Below are 10,538 nucleotides of genomic sequence, written 5' to 3' on the forward strand. Positions count from 1 at the left end.
GGAAACTGAGTGCCCAAATCACCCACAGAGATATTAGAAAGAACTTTTTAGTGTCAGTGTGATTGACAAATAGAATGCATTAGGAAGTGATGTGGTGGACGAAGACTCCATATATAGTTTCAAGTGTAGGAATGATAGAGCCCAATAGGCTCAGAAACCTGTACACCTGTTGATTGACTGTTGAGAGGCGGGACCAAAGAGCCAGAGCTCAACCCCCGCAAGCACAATTAGGTGAGATTAGGTGGGTACATACACGCACACACACCAAAACACACACACACACACACACACACACACACACACACACACACACACACACACACACACACACACACACAAAATTATCAGGGGAATTGATAGGGAGGACAGACAAATTGTTAGCACGGGTGGAACACAAACAAGGGAACACAGGTGGAAACTGATGAGAATATATGTATATATATATATATATATATATATATATATATATATATATATATATATATATATATATATATATATATATATATATATATATATATATATATATATATATATATATATATATATATGTCGTACCTAGTAGCCAGAACGCACTTCTCGGCCTACTATGCAATGCCCGATTTGCCTAATAAGCCAAGTTTTCATGAATTAATTGTTTTTCGACTACCTAACCTACCTAACCTAACCTAACCTAACTTTTTCGGCTACCTAACCTAACCTTGCCTATAAAGATAGGTTAGGTTAGGTTAGGTAGGGTTGGTTAGGTTCGGTCATATATCTACATTAATTTTAACTCCAATAAAAAAAAAATTGACCTCATACATAATGAAATGGGTAGCTTTATCATTTCATTGGAAATGATAAAGCTACGACATACCAGACCATGACGACCATATTGGTCTGCCATCGCAGTTCCGCAGATGCACCTATGTTCGGTGAGGATGGGGGCGGCAAGGCGAAGGGCAACTCCAATGCGGAGAACGTCATGACTGAGGCGAGTTCCCAGGGCTGCATTGGGCACAGCAAATAAAAAATCTACGGCGAGGGGTGCTGTTACCGCTAGGAGGCGGGCTTTGTTTTCAGCATCAGCGTTGTCAATCATTGCTGTGACAGTCTTTTCCATTATGGGGCTATCCCAGTGGGCCTGCTTGTGGTCTTTTGGGACTTGTGGTCGGGGTTGAGGGTGTGCAATGGTGTCCCATTGTCTGGCTGCTTCGATGAACGTTTGATCATGAGTTCCCGCTGTCTCTCTCATACGCTCTGGTAGGATCTGCCCTACCAATTCGTTGGCTGCTGTAAATGAGGATAAGAATGCTGGAAGTGCTACCTCAGTTGCCTTTCGTATGCCTATCCCTCCAAATCTCACTGGTAGTGTTGCTTGGTCCCACTGACTGTCATCTAAATCTAGGTTGAGCGCCTTCCTGAATATTGACCTGAGGAGCTCATCATATTGATTTAGAAGTGGGTTGCCAAAAGTTGGTGCACACCTTAAGAAGTATGTTAGCCTGGGCAAGGTAAGGCACTTTGTGAGAATGGTAGAGGGCATCGTGGGAGTCCAAGTCCCCAATTCTCTCTTCCATCCTCTTTAGGTCTCTAAACTTTTCGCAAGGACTGCAGCAATGGCATTGTGGCCCAGAGGTGCTCCGAGTAGTGTGCTGTCGGTAGGTTTAACGACTGAGGCTTCTGGTAGAACTGATTTCACTGCTCTAATGATTACTTCACTGGATGCAATAATTTCGCACTTGGAGGGGTTAAGAACGAGACCCATGGACTCCCCCCGTGTCTTCACCAGCTGTAGGTCTTCTAGCAGGGAATCTTGTGTGCCTGCCAGAGTGCCATCATCCAGGAACCAGATGTTGAGCTCGCTGGACAGTCTGGTTGTAATTTCTCGAACCGCTATGCAAAAGAGGAACGGTGCAAGTGGGTCACCCTGTTGAATTCCCTCTGCTGAGGTGACTTCATGTTTGCCAAACAGGAGGGTTGAGTCTTTGCTGTAGCCTGCTGACACAAACGGGAGAATGCTTGGGCAATGTTCCTGGACTGCAGTGAGGATTGCTTCCCTTTTGACCGAGTTGAAAGCGTTTTTAAATCTAATTTTACTACTGCCTGGTCTTCAGTAAGAGAGCTAATGTAGGCTCGTGCAGCATGAGCCGCTGCTTCACAGCCTTGGGGGACTCCAAACCCCAGCTGGTTGGGTTGCAGCATCGTGGCTGCTTCCATTCGGATACTTCTGACAGCAGCCCTTGCAACTAGGCGGCGAAGGGTATTACCAACGGCAATGGGTCTGATCCCTCCCCCCTTCTTTTTCAGGGCACATAGGGATGCACCAAAGAAGAATGGTTTGATTTCATCAGGGATTAACCCGGCGAGGCAGTTGTTGACAAACGTTGTGATTTCTGTCAGGAGCGCTTCTGCAGCTGGGCCAAGAACAGGGTTCACCATTTCCTTCACATGTTGAGGTCTTACCCCGGTGTAGCCTCCTGAGGAGCCCGGGGGAAATGAAACGATAGCTTTATAAACCTCTGACTCCCGAAGGACGAGAGGTTCCTGGCTAGGGGCGAGCCTGACCTGTGGGAGAGGTCCACCTACGGCCCTGAGGGGGTGTTTTTCTCTCAGTGCTTAGGCTGTGGTTTCATCCCTGGGCAAAATTTTGTCCTCACTTGTGATCAACCTGAGTGCCCCGACTGTATTGCCCTCTTCAATTTTACTTGCTGACTTGGGTACCTAATTTTCTGTTGTCGCTGATTGTCGTACTTGGTCTGCCTCGGCGGTGTTTGGGGAGGCGGACTAGGTTGTCAGCCCTAGGAAAATCCCTAATTGCTTTATTGACGGATGAGGCCAGTGTCTTGCCTCCTCTGTCTGGTACACCTAAGCATGCATTGCCAAAAAGTAACAGATTGTGCCAGGCTTTGTGGCACAATTTTTTGTGGCTTTTTTGTGGCACAATTTTTTGTGGCACAAAATTGTGGCACAAAATAATTGTCGCAATTTTTTTGTGGCATAAAATTGTGGCTTGTAATAAATATATATATATATATATATATATATATATATATATATATATATATATATATATATATATATATATATATATATATATATATATATATATATATATATATATATATATATATATATATATATATATATATATGTCGTACCTAGTAGCCAGAATGCACTGTTCAGCCTACTATGCAAGGCCTGATTTGCTTAATAAGCCAAGTTTTCATGAATTAATGTTTTTTGACTACCTAACCTACCTAACCTAACCCAACCTAACTTTTTCGGCTACCTATCCTAATCTAACCTATAAAGATAGGTTAGGTTAGGTTAGGTAGGGTTGGTTAGGTTCGGTCATATATCTACGTTAATTTTAACTCCAATAAAAAAATTAACCTCATTCATAATGAAATGGGAAGCTTTATCATTTCATAAGAAAAAATTAGAGAAAATATATTAATTCAGGAAAACTTGGCTTATTAGGCAAATCGGGCTTTGTATAGTAGGCCGAGAAGTGCGTTCTGGCTACTAGGTACGACATATATATATATATATATATATATATATATATATATATATATATATATATATATATATATATATATATATATATATATATATATATATAAATAAGAGATGCAGTACTTTGTGCCGTACAATCGCCATTTCCGGCCCCCTCTGCCCGTTCATACTATCGTGCTACAGTGGTGAGTCAAAACTGCTCTTTGGTGAACATGAAATCAGATCATGTGAAGGTGTTCAGCAAGGTGATTCCTCTTGCTCCCTTCTTTTCTGCTTAGTCTTAAAAGAAATCACCGAAAGCTTGTCCAGCGAGTTCAACAACTGGTTTTTGGATGATGGCACTATAGCTGGCACCGTAGACCACCTCTTGTCAGATATCAGGAAAATAAGGGAGCAAGAAGTAAGCCTGGGTCTCGTCCTGAACCCTTCCAAGTGTGAAGTAGTCTCCTCCAACCCAGACATCGTAGCTAGAATAAGGTCCGCCTTGCCTGGAGCCCATGTCATTAGGGCCGAGAACAGCACCCTCCTTGGAGCCCCCCTCGGGTCTAACGTCATTGAGGAGATCTTTGCCAAGAAAATCGCAGACCTTAGGAGGACGGAAGACAGAATAGGTGACATCGATGCCCACGATGCTTTTTATCTCCTCACCAAATGCCTATCCCTTCCGAGGCTAACCTACTTTCTGAGATGCGCCCCATCTTACGACAGCCGAAAGCTTGAAGAGTATGACCTCTTACTGAAGACCATGCTGGAAAAAGTTGTTAACCTCTCCCTCAACGAATGCCAGTGGAAACAAGCCACTCTTCCTGTTAAGCTCGGTGGCTTGGGTGTCCGCACTGCTACCCAAATTGCTGTCCCAGCCTTCCTGTCTTCCTCCTCAGCATCAGATGACCTGGTTAAGGAAATTCTACCTGACACCCTGAGTGATGTAGCGGGGATACAGGACCCCCACTACACGGAATGCGACACGAAATGGGGTGCCATGGCAGACCCAGCACTCAGACCAGCCATGCCGAAAGGCAAGAAACAATCCAGCTGGGACAGCCCCATTGTAGACAAAGAAGCCACAGCTTTGCAGGAGGCAGCAACAACCCCCAGTGATCGTGCACTGCCTCACAGCTGTGCAGGATCCCCATGCAGGGGACTTCCTTTTGGCAATCCCTATGTCTGCGACAGGCACACGTCTTGATCCGCAGGAGCTCCGTATTGCAGTCGCTCTCCGTCTTGCTGCCCCTATCCACACTGTTCATAGGTGTATTTGCGGCGAGGCAGATGCTGACGAATATGGATTGCATGGCCTGCACTGTGGAAAATCTGGTGGTTGGCACACTAGACACGACGAAGTCAATGACATCATTAAAAGGAAGCCTTGCCTCTGCTCAGTGTCCAGCGGAGAGAGAGCCCCGCAACCTACTGAACCGTGACTCTGTTAGCTTTGCCGGCCGACCAGACGGAATCACACTGCGACCGTGGAAGGGTGGCAGACAGTTGGCATGGGACTATACTTGTGTATCCACCCTGGCAACCACATACATCAACCTCTCTGCCGGCACAGCAGGAGCCGCGGCGACACGCAGAGAAAGAGACAAGTCAGCCAAGTACAGGCAATTAGATCATCGGTACAACTTCGTTCCAATAGGGTCTGAGACCCTAGGCCCATGGGGAGAGAGTGCAAGAAGGTTTCTTAAGGATCTTGGTTCCAAGCTCATTGACACCACAAGAGAACCTAGAGCAGCAAGTTTTCTCTTTCAGCGCCTCAGTGTCGCGATCCAGAGGGGGAATGCTCGCTGCATCCTCGGTTCCTGCCCGGCGTCGGAGGAGTTCGAGGAAATCTACAGCCTCTAGGAAGCGAACTTTTTTTGTGTCCTCTTAATGTTAATTTTTTTTATAAAATCAGATATGTAACTGTATAACCTTGCATAATAAAGTGTACACCATAAAAAAAGGGGAGTGGTAGGAGAAGCAAACACTGTTACGTATTCAGAGTTAAATGGCAAGTTTTTTCCTGAATGCTCTGTGTTCCCTTCTCTGAGGCTGTGGGTCCCTATAATTGCACCAGAGGTGGTACCCCCCTATATATATATATATATATATATATATATATATATATATATATATATATATATATATATATTTATATATATACTAACAGTACCCGGCCATGCGTTGCTGTGGCTCAGCAACGCATATGCGTGGCTGAGCCACAGCAACCTTCCCCTGTCTCCTAGTCCTCCCCACCATTCCCCCTGTCCCTCGTTCTCCCAACCATTCCTCACTCCCTCGTCCCTTTTTCCTCCCCATCATCCCCCTCACCATCATCCCCTCGTCCTCCTAACCTTTCCCCACTCCACCATCCCCTTGTCCTCCCCACTATCTCCCACTCCCCCGTTTCCTCGTCATCCCCCGTCCCTTCGTCCTCCCCACTATCTCCCACTTCCCCGTCCCCTCGTGCCTCCTACTATTCTCCCCCCTCTCCCATCCTCTCGTCCTTCCCACCATTCCACACTCCCTCGTCTGATGATCAAATGACCTGATGTTTCCACCAGAAAATTGGGAACATCAACTGGTCTGGGTCTAGATTCACGAATGAAGTTACGCAAACATTTACGAACCTGTACATCCTTTCTCAATCTTTGGCGGCTTTGTTTACAATTATTAAACAGTTAATGAGCTCCGAAGCCCCAGGAGGCTTTTTATAACAATAACAACAGTTGATTGGGAAGTTTTATGCTTGTAATCTGTTTAATAAATGTAACCAAAGCCATCAAAGATTCAGGAACGATGTACACGTTCGTAAATACTTGCGTAACTGCTTCGTGAATCTGGCCCCAGCTGTTCCCATCACTGAAGTATAAGAAAAACAGTTAAAAAAACAAAATGAAAAATAATGAAAAAGTAAAAACATAAACTATACTCACGAAATGAACGGTATGGTATACAAAACAGCTCAATTCCACCGCAGTGTCACACAAAATAATTAACTCAAAATGAGCATTAATAGAAATTTATGAAAATTCAATTTATCAATGAAATCGGAAACATTGAAATGGAATCATAACATATTTCGTATAGCATGTGTTCGTCGTATGTGCAACAGATGGCGCTGTTTAAGAAAAAACGCCTGTTTTTACCTGTCACAGGGCTGGCATCTATATAGCAGGTATATCAAAACACGCGTGAATTCGAATGGATCGTTGTGTAAACAATTCAAAGCAATCGGTGAAGAACTTTCAGAGATTACAGCTTGTGTTGCTCTTACGTCCAACAGATGGCTCTGTTTAAAAAAAAAACATGTTTTTTCCTGTTACAGGTGAGGCATGTATAAAGGAGGTATATAAAAACATGAAAAACACAAGAAAAACACAGTTTAAAAAAAAACATTCTTTTTACCGTCACAGACGTGACATCTATATTATATGTATTTAAAAACCTGCTCGGATGCGAATAGAACGTCGTGTGAAAATTTCAAAGCAATCGGTGAAGAACTTTTGAGATTGGCGATTATGAATAAACGAACATTTCTATTTTTATTTATATAGATATATATTCAAATCAAATTCATTACTTCTTTTTCAACAGCATTTGTTGTTGTTTTAGATTTAGCTACTTAGAACAACATGTCCATGTAGCACGGGCAATAGTGAGCCCATAAACCTCCAGCAGCAAATCCAACCTAACTATATATCCACCATCTCTGATATCCGTCTTAAGTTGCAGGTCACCTGATCCTCTCCTGATATTCCCGGCTAATAGGTATATCATCCTAGACGTTTATCATAATAAATACCTTTCCTTTCTTAGTCCGAAGATGAATCTGTTCTTACGTCTTGTGGTGTTAACAATAGGTACCTGCTTGAAGATAGCAGGATGTATTCTGCTGCTGATCCTTGAGATGGTTATGTGTGACAGGGAACAGAGACGGCAGGATACGGCAGGTCCAGGCGAGGACACTGGTGATGGAGACACAACCCTCTCGGTAGTGAAGGAGGTGCACGAGGACAATGGTGATGGAGACACAACCCTCTCGGTAGTGAAGGAGGTGCACGAGGACAATGGTGATGGAGACACAACCCTCTCGGTAGTGAAGGAGGTGCACGAGGACAATGGCGATGGAGACACAACCCTCTCGGTAGTGAAGGAGGTGCACGAGGACAACGGTGATGGATTAATAGATGATAATCAACAGGAAAAAACACAAAGCCGTTACGAGGACATAGCTAAATTAATTAAGAGCAAGAAAGCCGCCAAAAAGAAAGCCAAAAGAACAAATTATGGGAGATTTAGATATTTTTTGGCTGAAGAAAATGGCGGACTTGAGTCCCACTTCACACAGGAGGAAATAGACCGTAATATAAACGCCATTCAGAACTATGACAAAAATAAATAAAAATTGGTGTGAGCGGTGACGGAGCGGTCAGCGCTGTGATGCTGTGACGGAGCGTCAGCGCTGTGATGCTGTGACGGAGGGTCAGCGCTGTGATGCTGTGACGGAGGGTCAGGGCGCTGTGATGCTGTGACGGAGCGTCAGCGCTGTGATGCTGTGACGGAGCGTCAGCGCTGTGATGCTGTGACGGAGCGTCAGCGCTGTGATGCTGTGACGGAGCGTCAGCGCTGTGATGCTGTGACGGAGCGTCAGCGCTGTGATGCTGTGACGGAGCGTCAGCGCTGTGATGCTGTGACGGAGCGTCAGCGCTGTGATGCTGTGACGGAGCGTCAGCGCTGTGATGCTGTGACGGAGCGTCAGCGCTGTGATGCTGTGACGGAGCGTCAGCGCTGTGATGCTGTGACGGAGCGTCAGCGCTGTGATGCTGTGATGCTGTGACGGAGCGTCAGCGCTGTGATGCTGTGACGGAGCGTCAGCGCATGTGATGCTGTGACAGAGCGTCAGGGGGGGGGGAAGCCTGACAGGGGCCTTGACCTCTGAGTGGACAGCTCTTCGGATTCGTAGTCCTCAGGTTCCGGGTTCGATCCCCGCGCGGAGGTGGAAAGAAATGGGCAGAATTTATTTTACCCTGATGGCTCTGTTCACCTACATATAAATAGGTACCTGGGAGTTGGACAGCTGGTACGGGCTGCTTCCTCGTGTGTGTGTGTGTACTCTTCTCTTCTGCTTCTCCTCTGGGGGGGGGAAGCAGATCTGGTATGGGGAGACTGGTGGAGGGGGAAGGGCTTGGGTTGGTTGGGAGATTGGGGGTGGATGAAAGGGGGTAGGTTTGGGGGAGTGAGAGGGGGAGGGTTGGGTGGGGTGAGAGGGGAAGGGTTGGGGGGGAGACGGGGAGGCTGGGGGGGCGCATAGGGAGGAGAGGCTTGGGCGGATGGAGGAGAAGGGGGGCAGAAAAGGGGGGGAGGGCTTGGGGGGGGCGTGGGGGGGTAAAGGAAGGACTAAAGTGGGTGAGGAAGAGGGGAGGGATAAGGGGAGTGGGTGAGGAAGAGGGGAGGGATAAGGGGAGTGGTGGAGAGGGGAAGGCTTAGGTGAGGTGGTTGAGAGTGTGGGGTCTTAGGGGGTGTAAGGGGGAACGGAGGGCTTGGGAGTGTGAGAGACGGGAGGGCATGTGGGAGAAGGGAGAGCTTGGGGGATAGGGGAGAAGGGAGGTCCTGAGGAGAGGGGTGACTGGGAGGAGGGGGTAGGGTGCCCTAGGTGGGTACTTATTGCGGAGCTGTCAGGGAATTGGCGGGCACCGCTCCTGTGCCAGGTAAGTCCACCACGGGCTCACCATAGCCCGTGCTACTTGCCCCGCTCCTGTGCCAGGTAAGTCCACTACGGGCTCACCATAGTCCGTGCTACTTGCCCCGCTCCTGTGCCAGGTACGTTACGGGCTCACCATAGCCCTTGCTGCTGGGAACTTGTTCAGAGTAGCTGAATCTATAACAACAACAACAGGGGATGGGCTACACGGGCACCACTCCTGATCCAGGTAAGTCCACTACGGGCTCACCATAGCCCGTGCTACTTGCCCCGCTCCTGTGCCAGGTAAGTCCACTACGGGCTCACCATAGCCCGTGCTACTTGCCCCGCTGCTGTGCCAGGTAAGCTACGGGCTCAATATAGCCCGTGCTACTTGGAACTTGTTCCGAGTAGCTGAATCTATAACAACAACAGCAGGAGATGGGGAAGGTGTGTGTGTGTGTACTCACCTATTTGTGCTTGCGAGGGTTGAGCTGTGGCTCTTTGGTCCCGCCTCTTAACTGTCAATCAACTGGTGTACATGTTCCTGAGCCTACTGGGCTCTACCATATCTCTATCTATGTGTGTGTGTGTGTGTGTGTGTGTGTGTGTGTGTGTGTGTGTGTGTGTATTCACCTAGTTGTATTCACCTAGTTGTGTTTGCGGGGTTGAGCTTTGCTTTTTCGGCCCGCCTCTTAACTGTCAATCAACTGCTTACTAACTACTTTTTTCCCACACCACACACACACACACTCCCCAGGAAGCAGCCCGTGACAGCCCGTGACAATTGACTAACTCCCAGGTACCTATTTACTGTTAGGTAACAGGGGCATTCAGGGTGAAAGAAACTTTGCCCATTTGTTTCTGCCTCGTGCGGGAATCGAACCCGCGCCACAGAATTACGAGTCCTGCGCCCTATCCACCAGGCTACGAGGCCCCTATGTGTGTGTATGTGTGTGTGTGTGTGTATTCACCTAGTTGTGCTTGCAGGGGTTGAGCTCTGCTCTTTCGGCCCGCCTCTCAACTGTCAATCATCTGTTACTTAACTACTATTTTTTTTCTTACACATACACACCCCAAGGAAGCAGCCCTTGACAGCTGACTAACTCCCAGGGACTTATTTACTGCTAGGTAACAGGTGCATCAGGGTGAAAGAAACTCTGCCAATTGTTTCTCGCCGGCGCCAGGGATCGAACCCGGTACTACAGGATCACGCATCCAGTGTTCTGTCCGCTCACCCGCCGACTCCCTTAGGTGGTGAAGGGCAGGGAAGGTGGTGAAGGGTAGGGAAGGTGGTGAAGGGTAGGGAAGGTGGTGAAGGGTAGGGAAGGTGGTGAAGGGCAGGGAAGGTGGTGAAGGGCAGGGAAGG

General features: G+C 47.3%; 1 non-coding gene across 1 annotated transcript; it reads right to left on the bottom strand.

The window, feature by feature from the left end:
- Positions 1-10,034: 10,034 nt before the first annotated feature.
- TRNAT-CGU (transfer RNA threonine (anticodon CGU)) lies at positions 10,035-10,105 on the bottom strand. Its single transcript has one exon. It is a non-coding gene; the product is annotated as a tRNA-Thr (tRNA).
- Positions 10,106-10,538: the final 433 nt, after the last annotated feature.

This window comes from Procambarus clarkii, chromosome 42, assembly GCF_040958095.1.
Source record: "Procambarus clarkii isolate CNS0578487 chromosome 42, FALCON_Pclarkii_2.0, whole genome shotgun sequence".
Taxonomy (NCBI): Eukaryota; Metazoa; Arthropoda; class Malacostraca; order Decapoda; family Cambaridae; genus Procambarus; species Procambarus clarkii.